General features: G+C 42.9%; 1 protein-coding gene across 1 annotated transcript in view; it reads right to left on the bottom strand.

Annotated features, from left to right (window-relative positions):
• Positions 1 to 15,419, bottom strand: part of LOC119465254 (uncharacterized) — a 405,770-nt gene extending 390,351 nt beyond the window's left edge. The window contains 1 exon segment of the mRNA XM_037726053.2: positions 14,904 to 15,419. The gene's annotated coding sequence lies outside the window, so the exon portion shown is untranslated.
• Positions 15,420 to 22,049: the final 6,630 nt, after the last annotated feature.

The raw sequence follows: 22,049 nt of genomic DNA, 5'->3' as shown, positions 1-22,049 counted from the left end.
ACTATGCAGTCGAAGGAATTTTATCGTTGCCATTTTTGTTGTTATCATTATTATTGTTATTACTATTATGCTTCGACGTAAGATCACCATGAAACACAGGCCTTTCCATGTTCCTGCCTGTCATCATCAACACTCAACCGTACACGGAATAATGAGTCGTTATACCGCTTATTTTCGTGATCTCGATATCTATCGCAACACAATGATTTTGTCCTTCTCCGACCTTTGCGTTGCTGTTTCATAATTTCACAAATTGTTCAACTGCCTTTCTCCTCCTTTTTCCTTTGTATTTACGTTGCGTTCTGCTGCATGTAAACTGTTAATAATCTCTTTTTTTATGCATTGTGTTGGTTTCGTTCTTTATTCATATATTCCTGCAGCTCGTTATTGCTTTGATTTTCGACTTGAATGTAAGCGTGCGCCAACACTCAGACCATAGGGTTGTTCCTCACACGTTAAGTAAATGATTCATAGCTTATTTTATTATTATTATTATTATTATTATTATTATTATTATTATTATTATTATTATTATTATTATTATTATTATTATTATTATTATTATTATTATTATTATTATTATTATTATTATTATTATTACAAGTAGCAGTGTCGTCGCCACTGTCGCTGTGAACACGTACAACAACGTCAGGATCGCCTATTACCAGTTTGGAAACACACAAACACCGCGTCACTTAAGAAGTAAGACTTTATGTATTCGAGGATTAGTGTGGCAAGTTAAGCTGCCTTGTTGATGCTTTATTCCCCATTACTCTTGACACTCATCTACAATTTTTGGAGTCGCTGGGATGGTAAAAATTTAAAAAAAATTAAAACTCCGAACTTCAAGCTAGAAAGAAGCCTTCTGATAGTGATCCCACCCGCTTGTGGAATGAAAGAAAAAAAAAACAGAGAGAACGAACGAAGCACCATACAACTTGACACAACACACGACCTGACGTCACGCAGTACAGACAAGTGGGTGCTAAACCGGACACTCAAGTAGCGTGGTTGCCAGTATTCCTTCGTTACCTTCCTCAATCCTGTACCGACATTAGTTCTCGACTATTGGAAATAGACAATTGTCTTGAATCTAACCATCCCTGGTCACTAAACATTCCACCTTCGCTAACCTCGCTTACCTAACATTATCAGAAGAGGCTCAAACTCTATACGAACTTACATAATGACTTTCCAAGAGAATGCTGGAGAGAAGTAAAACCAAAAATACTGTGTAACAAACAGTCTTCAGAGAAACCAGAATAAATTGCCATTGGATACTGCGGAAAAGAAAGGCGACCTGCTCGATTTGAAACAAAGTGTTTTTGTAATGGCATGAAATTCTTCGAAGTTTGCACGAAGGTGATTTACGTTTACTCAGGTACGAGTTTCCTTACTGTACGGCCTTTTACGGAGATAACAGAGGCACACAGCACTTGCATAGGGAATGAATACGCGGTTGAATTATAGAGCATACTTCTATATCCGAGCAGGCTCACTAACCAAGCCACCCGTAAATGTTCAATGCGCTTTGAGCAACATTTCGCCACTTTCCCGCCTCTCTGGACGGTAAAGAATAGCTTTCTGGCACCCATATTGTGTTAATAACATTTATTCGCTTAGAATGCAGCGCCTGTCTGCCCGTTCGGTCATAATGGCCATGTAAGGAAACCAGCATTTACCTGGACACTAAGGAGGAACACTAAATGAGCTTAGAACTATGATTCTTGCGGTCAAAGCTCTATTTTCATTTTGCTGCAATAGGTTGGTTATCAGAAGCTAAAATGAATGTCAAAATTTGATACGTTGAATTTAGCGCCAAAAAATAGCTCCGTACTTCAAGATGACGTCACGGATTCCAAGTTATGTTTTCGTAACTGGGCCGTTTTGGCAGAGTAACATTTCTTAAAACTTGGTAAGTCTATTTCTACCAACAGTCGATTTCTACCAATAAAAAATTAGCTAAGGACGAGCCTACTCCGTTTAAATCCAAGACGTAACAGCCGAGCTAGTGCGGAAACTTCAAGGCGGCGTCGGCATCTATTTTCTGACTCGCCAAGTCGTTTTCTTGCGGTAAAAGTGGCATTTTAGGTATTCTAGAACGGCACTTAATCAACGCTAATAATGCACAACGTATCATATATGCTATAAGCTGAGTTTGAGGCCTCAAAATGACGACTAAAGTGGGGGAATTCTAATACAAAGCTCATAGTGGTGTTCTTAACACACTGGAGTGAAGTTACAGCAGTGGACAGTGTAACGAACCAATTGCTAATTCATTAATTAGTACAGGTATTTCAGTTGTAACTGAAAAACATTCCAAGTTTTTTTTTGTCTACTTATGTACACACCACGGCGAGAAATAAATGTCAACAATTTGTTCCAAGTTTCCTCGATGTGGAATTGTGTTTGGCCATTACAGGGTTAATGCAGCTAACGTAAATGTACCTTTTAGTATCAATTTCTTTGGAAAGGATGCGCTGCACCAGTGCAAGGTAAGATCCATGTGGAAAACCGTCGACTGCGGGAGGGAGCACTCTCTGTGTGTTGCAAGCAACGAAGTCACGCTTACGCCCTGCCGGAATACCCCTGCAGCCTGCATGGCCATTTATCAAAACTAAGCTATGCCTGTCAATGCGCTCTTACTTAGCACAAGGAACTTTATTTAGAGCGTGGGGGGGGGGGGGGGGCGCTATAGCGTGCACGATTAAATTCTTCCGCACATCTGTTCGGCAATGTGCATACAGATGTGTTTGTTTCCTGTGCTTGCATACAGCGAGAAGCCATGAGTATGAGTAAGCTAGGGCCCAACGGACTCGCCACAAATGTCAAAATGAGCGCAGATTAAGGAATTTAGAACGCAACGTAACGATGAATCAGCGAACAAAAAAAAACAATCAAAGTCAACTGCTTCTATTGAGTTACATGCGCACATGTTTGTTTGGAATAATTATCATAGTCATAACCAAGTGTACAACATGCTTGGTCATAACGTACTCTGCCTCTTCTTCTCTACTGGTGCCCACAGTTCTAGCAGCCAAGCCCGAATGAGTGTTTTTTTCTTCACTACAATATACAGCATTCATTACAATATATACAACTACAATAACCCTTAACAAGACGCCATTTTATGCATTGAAGCACAAAAGTAACAGGAACGCCAATGCATTTCTCCGCAAAGTTCGGGAATTATTATCGCGAAACTGGTGTCATCCTGAGAATTCGTTTCAAGTAGATACGCCTTGCGAACTCCACGGCTATAATTTGTAGATTGCAGTATGGGCCATAAAGTAATTAGTTAAAAACATAATTACAGAATTTTTGTTAATTTGGCGATTATGGATTTCAATTTTTTCTGCAAGTAATGTATGCCTCTATCGAGTAGACCAGCTGATGAACCAAATAGGTGCTATCTTCCTCAGGCAACCTTTAAAAATGTTCGAAAGTGTTCGCTGAAACACCTGGTATACCCACAAATATGCCCGCCGTGGCACCTATCGGCTCAGCAGCTGACAGTGGACAATGACAGCGTGTTCGTCTGCCTGGCCGTTCGAACATCCTCGGTAGACGTCCTCTTAGAGTGAGCAAAGTACTTGAGCCGTGGTAATTCTCTGATAGGCTGCGGCATGTTGTGAGTGTCCTTCACATTTTTTTTTGCATTTTTTTATCGGGCACTAATCTTATGGAATGCCCCAGTTCGTGATATAACTATTTCCTCTTTTGTACATTGTGCGTATTTTTAGTGGGCTGATCTCACGGCCGTGTTGTCCCTGATTACGTATTCATGAAAATTCTTGTGGGTACTCTTTCATTCCAGTGTAAGGGGCGACGGTCCTATAGGTTACTAGACTGTGCTCTCTGTGCTGGTGCTTGTGGAAGAGACATTTTTAGCGTTAGCTACACTGGCTAGCCAAGCCCGTTTCGCGCGGCACATCAAGAGCCGTGCTGCGCATGCGCAAGGATCAGTGATGTCACACGGCTAGCGCACCGGAGCCACCGGAGCCGGCACCTCTCGCGCACTCCGCCGCCGCCGCGCGCGACTCACCGCCGCCGGTCTGCGCATTCCAGAGGAGTGACGTCGTAGCGGTGGTAGACGCACTGGCGCTGGCGCTCGCTCGCTGTGCAGTCGCCGTCTGACACTGCGCTGGAGCCGCTGCGCTTCTGACTGGCGTTTGCCAGTGTGGTATAGCCATGGAGAAGGAGAGCGCAAATGCTGCTCAACAGCGCAGAAGAACGGAGAAGCTTGACTCATCGCATCCCGAAGTAGTTGCCTGGCAATTAGCGGTTGAGCGTAGGAGGTATGAATACATGTGCCACATAATACGTATACCGCGTGTGTGTCATTGGAGCAGCAGTAAGCATGACAATCAAGCTAATCCTTGACAATCTAGACAACCAGGAAAGCTAAGAATAATCCGTTCGCTTGTCTTCGTGTGCTAAAGTGCTTTTTCTCATTTTGTTCTTGGTCCTCGTTGTTTATTGCGGCTATAATAACGAATTTGAAAATTTCGGACACTAGCCTCTAATGTGCCACTTCCAATATTTATAAATGTCAAAAAAAAAAACATCAGGAGACTGTGGCCCCGCCGAACCCGAGATGGTCGACAAAAAAAAAAAAACACACAAAAAACGTTGCTTTAAACTTAAACATTTCTATGCACTTTGCACGATCCGTCTACACTTGGCAGCCCATTCTTTCGCACAACGTTAACCGATGAAGTAGGCCGCGTACCTTACGGAATGCTGCACCCTTCTAGAGGACGAACTGGCACTCCCTCCGGCAAGATAATGAAAATCGCGGGGTGGTGAATCGCGCGTCATCCGACTTTTGCTGGATCGAGTTACCATCTTGCGTGCTCCTTGTTTTTTCTGTATTTTTGTTATTGCTGTCGCCCATGTGAACAGGCAGTCTCCCAGCCCTCGCCCAATGGCGTGGCGAAGCGCCACCTTGAATTACGCTTATCGGGACTTACTAACGCACCCAAGGTTTTCGACGCAACGCAGAAGGCTTTCTTTTTGTTTCATGTTGATTGCGCTTGGCCGCTATGCTGCGGCAGAACAGGATATTGCCCTTCCGCTGGAGTGGTGTGCGCGGGTTGACTGCTAACAAGAGAGATGCAAATCAATGCCGACAAGAATCGGCATACCGTCGAACCGATTTCGGGCCCCAATGTCAGCAACAGGTATAGTGCTAAAAAAGAAAGAAAACATTACAAACATCCAATGCAGTTGTTGGAATTAATGTGAAGCAAAAACTAAGAATAATTATTACTAAAACTAAGACTAAGAGTAATACAGAAGGAGGTCCCAAAGTAAAAACACTTAGGGGGATCTCCTCTCAGTACAGGTATAAAAATGTAGAACATACGATTAGCAACTGAGGTAAAATAGCGGTTGTCTGAAGCATCACGTGTTATTAAGAGGAATCTGCCAGGCACCTTTATTGCCATCCTACGCAATGTATATAACCTCGCGAAATGGTTATGTTCGTGAACCGCACTGGTTGCAACTTTCGTCCCGTGCAATCTTGTTGCACCACACGATTCATACGCTATGCCTAAGCCACACTAAGATTTCGACGCAGTGGATACCACGAATGCAAAGGTGATGTTTCGTGTTTGTCGAGAGAAGGACGGCGAGTAGAGGAGAAAGCAGAAAGATGTAAGGGACGCGGAACACAGCGGTAAAGTGTACTCTTATTCGCTCGTTTCCTTCTTGCGTATCTCCATGGTCTAACGGAAATTGGCGCACGCGCAAGTGTTATGCGACATGATGGATGCGACTATTCGGCTTGACAGCAGCGGGAGCCATGGTCAATCAATCAATCGATCAACCAATCAATCAGTAAATCAATTATTAAAATTGTTATTATTATTATTATTATTATTATTATTATTATTATTATTATTATTATTATTATTATTATTATTATTATTATTATTATTATTAGACATTAATGCAATTACAAAGTAGGAGTAATACAGAAGGAGGCCCCAAAGTAAGAACTCTCAGGGGGACCTCCGGTTAGTACATGTATAAAAATGTAGGACATACGATTAGCAACTCAGGTGAAAAATATCAGGAGAAATACAAATACAACATAACAGAAGTAAGTATACAAGACATCATATCACCTAAGGCTTACGATTATGGAAAAATACAAATCAACATATTCGAAGTAACTATTCAAACAGCTGGTAGTTGAAGATTGCATAGAGATGAGCAAGAATAGTTCTATCTTGAAATACACTTGTAAGTACAAACATAACAGTAATTAAATAAGAATATAATGATTATATAATATCAGCAGTGCGCAGTGCAACACAGCAACAAAATGAATGTATAAACAGCTAATAAGTCGGAAAAGGCAGGCACGTTAGCGGGTCATGACACCTCCAGAAATAATCGCCGCGGCGTAATACTCCTCCGCACAACTTACATATATGTCACTGTATTACATATAGACGCCGGTATGCCCATCATACGTTCATCCTATAACATGCCAGCGATGTTCGTCTTCCAAACGCGAAAATAAGTGAATAGAAGGCTTTCAAAAGATAGCCGTCGTTGTAACCGCAGGACCCCTCCCGAAAATAATTCCGGGGCACAGCCCTGAGCAAGGGCCGGGAGTGTTCGCAAAGAAAACTTCGATATACAAGAACGCAAGAAAATGGGATCGAGAGGTCATGCGGTGCGCGAATCTAATTAGCGGTGGCAATTTGTTTCCGAGCCCCGATGCGCAAGCTACCAGCTGGACGCGGACCGTCTACGTGGTTGCACTCGTCGCATCTGCCAGCTCAAAAAAAACACGCTTTCGTTTAGCGGATTTCGCCAGCGTAATAATGTTCTTTGCACAACCTGTTCACACAGGCGTTGACGGCCTCGTTTAAAACCAGTCGCGAAGCCAGCGCTCACAATGCGAAGTTTATATGTAAATGTCAGCGCCAGTGACCGTAGGTGTCAAAGGTCGTATGCAAACAGCATCGTTAATTATCTTTGCGGTACTGAAACTTGATTATTAGAATTATGCGGGTCATGACATTTCGCGTTGCGCTGAAGCAAACAGTATCCGTTGTTAGGGCTGTGTTCCCATAGCGATTGCATCACTGAACCAGTGATTTTATGTAAAGGACACAGCACACGTTGGTGCCCACGGATGCTGGCAGTGCTGATTAGAGAACAAACGGGGGTAACGGATATTCCAGTTGACAAATAGGAAGAACTGGAATTGGTCAAGCCGTCCATAGCGTAACATACATAACTGCTGACAGAGTGGGTGGAAAGAGAGAGGAAGAGCAGTCATCGACAGCAAATAACTAGGTGGTGTGATGAAATCAAGAAATTTTCAGCCATAGAATGCCGTCAGTTGGCGCGAGGCAGCGTTATTGGTGATCGATTCAAGAGGTCCTCGTTCTGGAGTTTGCATCAAATAGGCTGACGATAATAATCTTGCCGCTACAGCCACGACGTCTTTCTCGCATAGGACGTATGTTTGATGTCCTATCAAATAGCCACGATTATTTTTATTCATTTGTTGCTTTCCTTACTTAATTATTCATTTACTTATACTGCAGGTAGCTAGAACTGCCGAAGTAGGAGACGGTTAAGGTGTTAGTAGAGAATCTTTAAAAGCCATCAACAGTTGTGCACTCTAGAGTAGAACTGGGCAAACCGTTCGAATCTCTGATTGAACGAGGTAAAAAAAAGTGCTGGAGTAACTTCGTTCGTGCTAAGTAAGGGCGCATAACTTGAGAGTTATTAGTTCTCGAAGACCTTGTGTGCTCGCGTAGCAAATAAGTTTCCCGATTTATGCCGATATTGTGGTGGACAGCACATAAACAAAAACAAAAAACAACCTTAATCTGACAAGTCTATGGCGAAGTTGCAGCGGGCGCAGAAGCAGTCGCTACAACATGCAGGTTAGCGATGAAGTAGATTAATAGTCTGATAAGATAAGGCGAGAGGCCAAACGCTGAATGCGCTCCAACTTTGCTATATTGACAGCATAGATAGGATCCCATACTATCGCAGCGTACTTAACTACTAGGCGCAACAAGGAACGATACGCTTCCAGCTTGATATTGGAAGGGGACCCATTCAACTTCCTTCGAAGAAAACAAAGTTTATGAAATACTTAAGTGCGCCGTATTCAATGTGGAAGATCTGGGAAATTTTACTGGTAATCATGCCAACCGCAATATATCATTGCATTACACGTTCCAGGGGCTGATTGACAATGATCTTAGTATGAACCATGGGCATTTTGTTAGTTTAATGGACATGGATGCAGTCTCAGGGAGGTTAGTCCTCATTCATTTTTTTTTTCGCACCAGACCGCGAGTACGCATGAGTTTTTGTTTTTGTATACATGAGTCTGGGGCCCGAATTCACAGATACTTCTTGCGTTAAAATTGTTCGTAAGAAAGAATTTCAGCCAATCCGGATACAAGACATATTATTAACTAAGGCAGTTGGCCAATGACAGATATTACTTACGAAAGTAAAGCACTGTGAATTCGGCCCGTGATTTTTTTTTTCCGGAATAGTCGGAGACTGCCCCGTTCCAAAAAAGAATAAACGACGGCTCCCCGCCGATTGCTCTGGCACTGGCAACTCGGATTTACTGGCGAGAATGGATTCCTCTGTGTATAATAAGAATGTTTGGGTCACAGTATAACAGATTGCCGACCCCTTTTGGCACGTACACGACATCGCTCTGCCAACTTTTCATCCCTGAGAATCCGTTTTAGTCGTATTTTGAACCTTCCGTTGCATTAGATAACTCTGACAACCCGGGCTTCTTTCACGGAATCAATGTACGCGAGCGTTTTTTACATTTTGCTCCAATAGAAATGCGGCCGCCGTGAACGGGAACCGTCCCCGCTACGTCGCGCATGCGCAGCAGCGCGACGGAGGGGAGGGGGGGGAGGGGAAGCCCACTTATCCACTACAGTGCCCCCCCCCCCCCTCCACCCCCACCTCCGCAGCTGGAACAGCAAAATTTTAAATGTATACCGAGCAGTGGTTTCGTTATTCGAGACAAAATATAAATAAATAGAAAAGCATGGAACGAAGGAGACTTTGCGAGACCACTAATATATGCGTTGCCGCAATTCGCGCCATCATAACTATTTGCATCGTCTGGGTTATGTGAGGCCCTTAGTTTTAGAGAAAAAATTATTACAGCTCAAAAAAAAAGAAAAGGCAAGTGAACCTGCCTATTTCTGCGAGGTGTTTTTGGGACAATACGCGGAAAAATATCGCGAAATGTGGAATGTAGTGGCAAAGTTATTAGTGGCGCGCATTTATCTCAGCAGTGGTGGCGGAAAGCTGCGCTCTTTTTCTCCGCTTATCATCTTCTATCAACAATCGAATTCTGAGATAAATTTCGAAACCTAGTAAAAACTTCTCCCTTTTATTCTTTTTTATAACCGACCTATAAACAACGACAGCGTGTCGTGAAATTGCCGAAATGACCTTCCTTAGACAAAAAAAAGATAGAAGAAGAAAGCGCAAACAGCAAGCTTAGCTTTATTTCTCGTGGAGAAATAAAAGTTCATTTTGATTGATTTGATTTGATTGATAGTACGGTGTCTCAATGCTGTATGAAGAAGGTAAATGTGGTTTCGAAGTCGATCAAGTTCCTAGACAAGGGCTTACTTAGTTTCTCTTTTATCCAGAGCTCCGTGAAGCTACGTAATAAAAGTTCACGTACGGTAGGGGACCTAAACAAGCTTAATGTTTCCACTAGTCATCAATTTTATTTATTTTTCTTCTTTCTTGAAGATAAATTGTCCTCAAGAAAAGGGTCAGCCGCTCCATGTGACCATTTAGCGCTCCATAGACAGTCCCGAAGACAGCGAGCTAGCATGTAATTCTCAGGTGGGTTTAGCACAAGACCTTGGAAGGCAGCTAAAGCTAGCTCCTTCGACAACGCCATTCCGTACCATTCATCTTCAGACCAAAGAGTCACGAAACAAGGGAGGTTGTAAAGCAAAGACCAGGGCTACTCACAGCTTTCACAGATTTCATGAAAAAACAAAAAAACAAAAAGTGGGTTGCCGTTTGTCTACTTTAGTACGTCCCCCGTTTGTCGGCGCTTTCTTACGAAGATGAATGGATAGCGACTTACCCAGGTTACGGTTCGTTTATGTTCCATACCATTCTCGGAGCGCTGAAGTTGTAGAACCCTAAGAATGTGGAGTGTCGAGAGGTCAAAGAGGAAGCAGATAGCGTGCTAAAAGCACAGAAAAAATATATGACAGGGAAATGGTGCAAAATGTCTGTTAAGTTATTTAATACTTAATAACGCTTGGAGCCTGCGTCATGGTAAGTCATCGCACAACACTGTCGGGTTCACTGGCGAAGCGTGACACGCCTTCTGTTGCGGATCTTCTGATCACTCCGCGTCAGAGCAGCAGAGCACGGAATCCGAGATCCGTGATAGAGCGCAGTGCTGCTGCGCCCATATAGAAAAAGTACGAGAATGTAGGAACCTCAAATAGGGATCTCCAAGATTGCCTCCTGCGTTTTTGGGCGACATAGTTCGGGTAAGAGAGATCCTGCACTAAACCGCGAGTTTCTAAACAAGTTAGCACACTAATTCTTGCAAAAAAACCTAGAAATATTGAAAATCGCAATCAATTGCGTTAGCTGCACTTGATCTTTACGTTGCCTGTGATTATAAATGTGAGAAGTCTTTATTATCTTCACATTATACAGCTTAAGCGTGACTTATGACAAAGTGAAGGTCACAGACAAAAGGTTCAAACGAGGCATCCATTGTTCCAATGCACTGTTTACATTGAGCGCAATGACAGTGACCGACGACATGACATTTTAACGTGTACAACGGTCTCAGTAAAGCGATCTGTGCGGATGTCAGGTGGTATACCATCTTAAGCGGGCATTGTAAACGATGCAAAGGCGAACATATACACGATGACATGAACCACTACGCAGCAACTTATGCACACGCATGTGTTCTCCAATTACTGCGAACAGTCCATTCTACGAGGCCTATTTTACTCCTGCACGAATACTTTCTAATGCAAGTTGCAAGCCCTCCCTAAATCATACATCGCGCAGTTAGGCCACAAGCCTGTGTTACTTCGAGACAGCTACTGTGGTGTCTTCATCTCCTATCTCAACAACCCTCGTAGTTCATTCGCCTTGCGCAATAAAGCTGACAAGGATTCCACGGCTGTGGGCGATGTGTAAATGTGGCGCCGTTTCAGTGACCGTGACTATGGCGCAGATAATGCAGCCCAACAGATGTGAACAACCATGACAAAGCTTTCGACACCTAGCTTATTCCTGCAGAGCGCCTCGATGTTTTACATAGTTTGCAAACGTGCCTACGAAAGAAGCTTGTTGTGGCATCATTTACGAAGAAAAAGTTACTGCGTACACTGACATTCGCAATCTTTGTTATTCGAAGCTCTGATCAACAATCTCGGACTGAGCAAAATTTGACACCAATATGCCATGGTCAAAGTCGTTTTCCAAGACAATTTATGCCAACACTTGTTAACATTTTCTTTATGACACGTACACTCACACTCACGGCTGCGTCGCCACATCTTTCTTAGAGTAGAGGCCCGCAGTGTATCTATTCCAAGCTAAAGTCTATCTACTATAAAAGAATAAACGTTTACGCCCCCAGCCGTTTGCAATGCTGATCATAGGATTGCGGGATCGAATCCCGGGCGTGGCGGCCGCATTTCGATGGAGGCGAAATGCAAGAACGCCTGTGAGCTTGCGTTGTAGTGCACGTTAAAGAACCCTGGGTGGGAGGTACGCCGTCGTGGAGATCAGGAGATCTCCACGACGGCGTACCTCATAATCAGAACTGGTTTTGACACGTGAAACCCCAGAAAGAAGAAGCCCCCAGCCGTTCTGTTGTACAGTGGTACAGATGCATATTATCCTACACGCGGACAGCTAGCTGATGGAACACCGACGCCTAAACAGCCCATTTTCATGTACGCTCACAATTCATGATCTGTAGCAGCGTTTGCATGAACGCGTCAGAAGCGTATCGCATCCACTTTCAAGCGTATCGCATCGCATGTAAACGAAGAAATTCGCTATAGGAAGGCGTATCGCATCTAATGCGCTAAACAGGGACAGTTTGAGAATGTGCATTTCCGCGGCGCATGGAAACAGAGAAACGTGTCGTATCAGGAATTTCGGGAAAGCATTAAATTCAGGATGACAACCGGCCAAGGAACCGCCGGCTATCTAGAACGAAACTTCTCACAGCGAGTTCCGCCAAGCTTCTGTCAGAGCGAGTTGACTCCTTCAAGGCAAACCACGAGGCTGTAGGTGAGCCGAAATATCAAACGTTTTAAGAGTGTTCAACGTGGTTTTGTTTGAAGCACGGGAGACTTCTGGGCAGAAAAAGACATCTTGACATTACCACTTCATGAAAAAGTGTTGGTTCAGCATTACATTTTATTATTTAGATAATAAAACATAAAGAAGTGAAAATTCGTTATTGAAATCGGTGAGCAATCGGCGCGGTCCTTTTTTTTTTGCAAATTTTCTTGCAAATTTAGTGATTCGCCGGGGCTACTGCTAACATCCGACTTAACCGGAACTTCAGGGGGAGTGCTAACGATTTGCAAACCAGTTCTCTCATAATAATACAGCATGACAAGAAATATGCAGCCTCTTTTACTTCATACTACACAACATTATGACGGATACAGCATTAGTCAAAGTGGTCCGTTACATGACGTCCTGGCTCGCCTTGCAAAAAAGATGACACCGGGTATTTCAATGCATGTAACATGATTTCCCCGCAAGGAAAACTAGAGTAAATCAACTGAACAGACTACAAAGGTAATAAGTCACATTCACTGTCGAAATGTCGGTATAAGAAATAAAATGTATGTAAGGGGAGCGTTGTAGTAAAAGCTTTCCGAGACAATGTCAAATTTTGCGGTCTATTAGGCTACACTGCCTAGTAGCTGTATTCATTTAGCATGAAATCAATGCAGGTAATAAAGGATGCGTGCAATGCGTGTAGCTTTTCAGCCCAGGAATATGCTGCGATCATAATGCAGTAAACTGAAGTGTTTCCTTTGTAGTCGATAGTAGAGTGAACTGTTGTAGGTTTAACCGAAAGTACTGTTCTTTGAGGCTTTTTTAATCCGCCCTACAATCCTATATTTTGATGTAAATATGTATAGTATCTTGCGAAACTCAGTGCCAGCCATCCCTCGATGTATTTCAGCACTGGTACGACCTATGTAGTTGTTCTTTGAGTGTTAAGGCTACAATCCTAAAAAATAATAATAATAACAAAGGTACGTTGCTTGAGGCTGCCGTACGTCATTCCATGGTGAGCGAAAATAAGTAGTCGGTAAAATTACGCGCCTGTTCGGTTTGAAAAGCATACAATCACGCGGAAGCGCTAGATGTTTACGTTTACAATGCAAAAAAAAAAAAGGGAAATGCGCGTGCATACATGAAGGCACATAGATTGCTAATGAAAAAAAAAAAACATGAAGACGCGAACTACCCTTCTGAAGAGAGCGAATAAAGGAATACAAATTTACACTGTCAGTATAATGAGAAGACAGAACAGGACTAAGTGCAAATTCCGAGCGACATTTACATTCGCCCCGCGATACCACGAAATCAGCTGTTCCTCCGTCGAGCGTGTTATGACAAGCGCTCGACCGTCAACGATCGTGTGTGCAACAATTGTGAGCGGCTATAGCTTATGGCAAGAACAGACTTCAAAATTTGCACAGTATTCTGACAAACCACGCCCACACTAGTTCGATCATCGGCAAACGATGAGAACACGCTGCACCCTAATTTCAAGAGAGAGCTTCAGGCCCACTCCTGCAAAAACAAAACAAAACAAAAATCTGATACATCATCGGTTTATGAAGACGAAAGTAAAATAACATCTTGTTTTTGCGTTGTCGCCGATGATAGCTAAAGAGACCGAAAAAAAGCGAGCGCGCCTTATCGCAAATTATTTCAATATCAAGTGCGACGCAAACACGGTTCCGATGTGCCTGTTGCGCTGTTGCCAACAGCCGCGCGAGATAGTCGAGTAGAAATTCCGTTCCTTTGCGCGTCTCACGAAACCAGTTTGAGAAAATGTTCCGCAAGGCGCCTAATATCGAATGCATTCGGCGTCTCTGACCGACGACCACAGGCACTTATCAGCTGTAGGCGTATTTTGTAAACAGGCCGAACACCGTTTGCTTCGCTCCTATAAGGGAATAAGTATGATGCGCGGTAATTAGCTTAAAATACGTGGAATGAGCGCGCGAATACATGAGCGAACGTCTGGATCTTGGACGTTTCATAATCGCACCGCCTAAACACATCTCCTGTTTAGAGTTTCAAGCATAAATTAAGACCACCATCGGTGTCTTCAACTTTACTTACGCGAACTCCATTAAAAAAAATTAACATATATTTCTTTACTGTTCGCAGCATACGACAGCGTTACGCATGTTACGTAAGAAGTTCAGGCTGACAAGTCAAACCTTATTCCACTGAAATGCAGACATATAACATTTGGTGCACGAAAATAAAATGTCCCTTTGCTTGGGCTAATTTTATACATGTGTGTTTCAAGGGGTAGGAAAGCAAGTTTTTTAGATGAGTTAGGTCTACCGTTATATACGCGTTAAACAGTAGAGCAAGAAAACAAACGAGGCGCAGAAAAAACAGTCGGCACAGTTTTAGCGATGTCGTCAAAGCGCTGTACACTCTGATGGCAGTGAACGAGCACTTTAGCGCACGAAATTGTGAATTAGGAACTAAATTTGGACATCTGAAACTTGGCTTATGCAGACGACACCGAGGAGTTGCAGACGAAACCGGGGAAATGGGAGGCCGGCGGAGCAGACGACAGGAGAACCATCGCTTACCCTTGACGGCTAGGCTCCTCTCAGCCAGCGCGCACTCGGTAGCGCCGAGCTCGCGGGTCAAACCCCGGGGAGCCGCCGCCGACGCTCGGCGCCGCGGCTTCTTTTCTCGCCCTTTTTTTTTTTCACCGGCGGCACATCAACACCTCACGGTACCGGCGCTGCTCACACACACAACAAACACGCACATCATCTTCCACGGCCGCTACGCCATTCCGTCGACGACGGGGCAACCGGTCACAGCGGTAGCAAGAAGCACCGACGCACTCGTCGACGATCCCGCCGACGCGCTCCGGTCGTCGTCTGCTGGTCCTGCACTCTCGCTGCAGACGGCGCCCGGCCACTGCTGGGCGCCATCTTGTATTACTCCCTCGCCTCAACTCTCTGTCTCTCTACGCGACTCTTCCTCTCTGCGCGCCGGTGTCGATTCGAGTCCTTCTCTTTCCGAGGCTCGCGTCTCCTCTTCGCCCGCTCGATTTCTTCGCTGTCTGGGCGTGCTCTTTTCAATAACGCGAACTCTTCCCGCCGTCTCCATGCGTTTCTCTCGCCGTCTCGGCCCTTCACTTCGCTCGATCGGTTGGTTTCCTTTCTTCCAGTTTGGTGAGAGGTTCCTCAGGGTTTTCGGTTTCCGCCGACAGGCTGCGCAGTTTTCGCTCCCTCTCCTAGGGAGCCTACATACAGCGTTGCATGTAGGCTCCCTACCCTCTCCTATGGGTTACCGGGCATCCCACGTCAGCAAACGAGGAATTCATAAGATATAATAAATAAAAAAATACTTGTATTTATAAAGGTATAATTCCTAGTGCCTGTTTTTAGATACTTACTAAGCAAGACATATGGGTATAAGTATTTCCCCAAGCAGTAATACAATAAGTAATGTTGGCATGAATGAATGCATGGTACAGTGGGAGGAGCGTGGTAGTGATAGAAAATTGAACGCGTTTTAATTCAGGCTCTGATTCTGAAAAAAAAAGTTTTCTAATTACAGAATCAATGCTGGTGTCGAATTTTAGATTGTTATCTACAATCACTCCTAAGAACTTTGAAATAACTACGTGGCTAATTTCAACGTTCCTTATCCGCAATTTTAAATTAGGTTAGACAGATTTACGGGCGGAATGGAAAAAAAAAAGATTACTTTAGGATTAGCTGGCTTTATGCTTATAGAATTTATCTGCCATCATTCTTCCAACAGGCATACGGTGTATTTTAATTTATATGAAAGGTAAGTGGCGTGTTTCGCTAACGCTATAACCGTGGTATATTCGGCGCTAGGAATGCTCTTGTTATTATATACAGTATATAACTGGGAAGCTCATTAATAAAAATCAAGAACAAGAGCGGACCAAAAATGCGTCCCTGTGGCACTCCTTCAGTGGGAAAATATACCATCAATACAAATGGCTTGATCTCTATCCTTGAGATAACGCTCAATAAGTTTCGAAAGTGTGCAAGTAATGTAGTAAGCTAGCCGCAAAGAAAATGAGAATTTCATGGTTGATAGCATCAAAAGCTGTTTTCACATCAATGAAGACTGAACCTGCTATTAATCCCTGGTGGAACTGTCCTAATAGAGTCTGTAAAACTAATAGGCATCGTGTTCTGTTGGAAGACCCACGCGAAACCCCAACTGTGAGTGAAAAAGCACGCAGAATTTTACCGTAGTAACCAAAATTACGAGTTTCAATTAATTTCGGTCTAATTTGCAGAGAAATGAATGAACTTAAATTCGTCTTTGGCTCTCTACCAGTGTGGGTTCGCCCTATTTTTAGTCTACGAATTACTTTAGCTGATTTGAATTGATGAGGAAATATTCCTGGGGAAAAAGTAAGCTTGACTATTTGGCAGCGGTCTTAAGCCACAATATGTTCGACAGATTGAATATGTATTGAATGTATGTTGTCCAAGCCAGATCCTGTGGTGTTTAAAGGGACACTATAGAGAAAAATAATTTCTTTTGTATCAGTAGATTACCCTTCCACAATACCGAAAACACCACTCTTACCGCGAGAAGCGGCTTGGTAAGCCAGAAAGAAACGAAAAACACAGAAGGCGAATGGCGACGCCACTTTATAGTTCCCGCACCAGCTCACCGTGACGTCATGGATTTTGACAGCGTCTTCTAGGTCTCAGTTAATTCTTTACCGGTAAAGATTGACTGCATTGTCTCCTAAAGGAGTACCAAGACTGAGTAGGGCAAATTTAGCGAACTTTTACTGAGCCAACGTTGCCCAAATACGAAAAACTACTTTAGAAGTCGTGACGTCACACTGAAGTGCTGACGTTGGGGTTTCCGCGCGAAATTAAAGAAATTTAACATTCAGCGTCAGTTTCTCTTCTAATAATTGACCTATTGAAGTGCAATTAATGACATCAGAGTTTTCGAAAGAATACTTTATCAGTCTAAGTCGATTTATTGTTTTGCTTTAGTGTCCCTTTAAGTTAATTATTACAGCAAGCCTGTCTTCAGTTGTGCAAGGCCGTGAGATGCAATATTGCGGCAGTCTTTGCAATTGCGGCACCGCTGAATGCAAGTTGACTGCTGAAGACGAAAACGCATAATTTTTTTCGGGATTTCATACGACTTCGTTTCCGACAGTATACTCTTGCTATTAGTTGTCTTGTTGGTTCTGTTTAGGAACACAATGATGATTTTCCCGATTTTCTTTAACGTTTGTAGATAGTCGACTTAGAATACGAAATACACTGTTTTTCTTGGTGCTGTTGTTTTCTTGCTTCAGAGCAGTATCTAACTGCGCAGAAATCATCTCGCAACGTGCTTTAAGCCGAGTGTAAACGGTTGCCTTTTTTGTATTTCGGTACGGTTATGTTTCTTTTGCAGTGAATCTTAGAAATATGCCGATGCTCAGGGACACCATTGGCACCGTGGCGTACTATACTTCCTGAAAGTAACTTCGTCTTTCGTGCTAGCTTTGTTCGTATCTCTATTTACAATGGAAAACTTGCGTAACGCTAGTACCGCATCTCAAAAGGACAGGATGTTACGAAATCGGTGCGCTCAATTTTCTCAACGTAGTAAGAGACTGAATTTCCTAGGTAATGGTTTTCTGAGGAAAATGTTAGATAAATCAAAATTTTAAAAATTCCGCGTAATCATAAGTCATGCTTACTGGTAGAACTTCTCCATCTGGGCGTATATCGAGATTGAATTGTATGTTATCAATTAGGGATTCAAATCTTTGCATTCTGCATCGAGTTCGGGCGTTAACCAATGCTTCAATACCGAACATCACAAAGCAGTTAGTAAAATCGGCAGACCCAGTGCAAGTGCCATCGATTAAATTAATGTGGAAATCACCTCAACTAAGTACATCCTTATTTTCTTTATATATTTTTATTGCGATAGCAATTATATGGACACTCCAAGTGCATGTCTGCATTTGCCGTGATGTTCCGTATAAAGTCCCAACGCGATAATATCGTCGCCGCGCGCAGTACGCTGTGTGTGCGAGTGATCACGGCTCAATCTCGCGCGCGCGAGGAACGAAGACGGGGTGGGGTGGAAGCGCAGTCTTCTTTCGCGCTGGAGGCGAGGAAGGGGGAATGGTGTTCTGCTTAGGCGGTTGCTGCTTACGGCGCGGCCGCGCGGCGCCGTATCTTGAAATCGATGTGCGACGTGGACAAAGTGCGCGCCCGCGCGGGCCTCATCTTGAAAGCGATCTGCGATGTGGACAAAATGCAAATAGCGCCGGTAGCTTCGTATGTGCTGTGCTTTGGACGTTCACTGTTGAAGCGAGAGAAAGCACAAAGGTCAATTCGCTCGCTGCTGGTGCCGTGCCTCCTCAATCCATTTTTTTTACAGCGTGATTCCGCTGTAGATGTGTTTATGTTTACCTGTGCGCGCGTGACAGCCTGCCTGTTAATTTAGTTAGTAAGCGAATGTTTACAAGTTTATACGGCGGATAAAATTACTATCCTTATTTCGTATAGCTGTCTACTAATTTCCTATCGCAATCGATGCGGCGAAGGTGCGCCATTTTCTTATTTTGAAATATTTGGTCGCAGTCATCCCCTAGAATCCGAGGGATGACTCCTATCTCAAGGCTATTCAGTTGCGAATACTAATCCAGTTCTACTTGTCCAGCAAGTAGCTCACTTTTTTAGTCCTTTGTTTTCGGTGACAACGGTCCTTGACAAGGGTGACAAGTTCGTAGAAATAATTGTTCATGAGCTCTTGCTATAAAACTTTAAATGATAATTGATTATCTTGTGTTGCTTTTTTTAATCAGTGATATCCATCCGCAATTCTCTCGTTTTTGATTCACAAGTGCTTCCCAAGATGTCCAGTTATTTTTGCAGGATCGATGCTGTGCAGAAGATCTGATCAGTAAGCGACGAGGGGAAAGTAAAAAAAGAAAGCAAAATAGTACCTGCAGTAAGTAGGGATGGTATTATATCACCGCTAGGAAACGTTTGTCGTTGTTTCAATTATGGTAATTCGCAATAGTTCGGTTAGCAGGGGGAGAACAGCAACCAACCGTCGGTGTTGAGAAATATTTCGTTAGTTTCAATTATTCAAAAATACGGAAGTTATTTTTGAATACAAATACGAATAGCTATTGTGTAATATTTAATTCATATTCGGAACTTCGAATACTCGCCCACCTCTATTTATTAGCGAATTCTTTATTTAACAGACTGAACATTGGCTGTTGTCGTGCAGGTAATGTCAGCCACTTAGGGCAATCGACCAGAAGAGATCGAATGCGCTTCTTTTGCACACGACTAAAAATCCTTCCGTGCTTCAAAGAAAGGCAGAGCCTATATATTCAACCGTAGCTTGATATTATAAATTTTCATGTGCATAGAATTTGCGTAGCTTTTTACTTTCCGTGTTCTACACAAGTCCGACGTTTTCTTTTTTTTTTGCTTTTTTTTATGGGAGACAAGGCAATATGGACTTCTTCTCTCTTTGTAATGTGTGTAATTTGTTGCACGCTCGAATGTAAATTTGGATTCGCGGGAGCTGTATTGATGCAATATTTGTTGTTGGTTTTCATGTAATGAACTTTCATGTGTAAATGAACTCATTTCCTCAAGCCACACGCTACAAAACATTCGCTCGTTAGTAGAAAAGCGCGGCTCGAAATCGATCGTCGAAAGAGGGCCTTGCCTAATACCTCACACCAAGCAATTCATACCATGTGCTGTTGGGGTCACTTACAAATTACTTTTGTCACGCGATAAAGTGTACGTCGGACAAACAGAAGGATGTGTTGGCACGATGTTAAGGAAGCACCGGCCGGCCTTCAAAGGGAACTTCCAACTTCCTGCATGTTCCAAATTGTGACAATTGAGGCTCCAAACCACTGTTTAGCAGGTGGGGAATTTTGTATAACAGAAAGCACCAAACAACACGTGAAGTAACAGGGCCTTTTTCATTCAGAAAAACAAATGTGCATGCGTAAGCTAATAATCACTACCCTTACATGAGAGTAAATATGTTCACCTCGACAAAACTCTACAGGCAGTGTGTGCCACTTGACAGTGTGGGGCAGGGATCTTACCTGCTTTTAATCTTCTGTGTGGTTTGTTTTTGTGCTCAATGTAATTGTTGTTTCTTGTTTACATGTTTGTTTGTATGTGTATATTCTGGGTTGATAAAAAAAATCATTTGTGAGACAGTGCTCGTGTCGGGCTCTTCTTTCTCCATCCCTGATGAGTGCTGAGGTTTCTTTCTTACTACCATTGTGTTAGTGTGTATCCCAGAGAACACTTGCAATATGATGGAGTGCTTTTTTAGAAAAAAGTAAGTATTATTTATATTTTGTTTGATGTAATACCCCCGGCTGAAGAGCAGTAGTTGTTAATGAATGAAAAACTTTACCTATTTCTATAGTCATAGGTAAAGTCATAGGTAAACTTCCCGCAGCTAAATAACACACCAACAATTTTTTTTCCAATTTTGAACATATTAACTTGAGAATTCCATAGTATATATGTTTATTCAACACAAATTGTATTTTAGTGTCTTATACTAACTCAATAACTTCTTTACCCAACCGAAGGCAAAATTTGCAGCTCAAGTGTTGCTGCAATGTCTCAAGAGTTTTGCTTTCGTTTTTTTTTGCGCGTGTGTTAATTTGCAACGAATTCGGCTGTGCTCCACCCGCCATGGTGACTTAGTGGCTACGACGTGCGCTGCTAAGCACAAGGTCGCGGGATCGAATCCCGACCGCGGTCGCTGTATTTTGATGGGGTCGAAACACAAGAACGCCTGTGTGCCCTGCATTGGGTGCTCGTTAAAGAACCCCAGGCGGTTAAAATTAGGCTGGGGTCCCCCACTACGGCATGACTCATACTCAGATCGTGGTTTCGGCACGTAAAACCCCAAAATGCAATGTAATGTCGCTGTGCTCGATTCATTAGCTTTTGGTAGTGCAGAATTTCTGTTTTAACATTCGGTTTAATAGTGTATGCAGATTATACGCATACGGTTGCATCATACGCATAAATAATAAAGGAAGCCTTCTCATTGATGTTTCTCATATTGTTTCTATAACGTTGAACAGCAAAAGCTTTAAAATACATCCGTGAGGCACACCCACTCTAAATATTTTTTAAATCAAAAAGAGTTACGTTACTGAAACTGATTGCTGTGTGTTTGAAAGATATGGCTTTATATGAGCCATTCAATATTGCACCAGGTGTACCCTAATGCTGAAATGGTTGCCATGTGCTTGGGGATTTAGAAAGCCAAACGCTTTGGAAAACTTAACAAGAGTACCAATGAACAGTTTTTCTCTCAATCTACTTTATAAATATTTTTTCCTAAATAATGCCATGTTCCCTTAGAGAGCTACAGCAAAAGGGTGTTAAGAAGGATTTTTCGAAAATTAAATATTTTGCGCAAGAAAAATGTTTTTCGTATAATTTTAAAATAGAAAAAATATCAATCTATATTTCTGTAAACCACTTTCATCGACCATTTTATACAAAATACAACTTTAGCTCATGTGATGCTGTCGGAAAATATTCGACCAGCCAACGGTAAAATAAATGTATTGCAAGGACCGACAGAATGCCCTGTAATAAAAATTTCAATAGTTTTCTAGGCCATCTATAGCTATTGCATTACTATTTTTAGTACTTAAATCCCCGAACGAACTTCACGTAAGGTGTCTTACG

This window comes from Dermacentor silvarum, chromosome 9 (assembly GCF_013339745.2).
Source record: "Dermacentor silvarum isolate Dsil-2018 chromosome 9, BIME_Dsil_1.4, whole genome shotgun sequence".
In the NCBI taxonomy this organism is placed as follows: domain Eukaryota; kingdom Metazoa; phylum Arthropoda; class Arachnida; order Ixodida; family Ixodidae; genus Dermacentor; species Dermacentor silvarum.
This window is presented reverse-complemented; position numbering and strand designations above follow the sequence as displayed.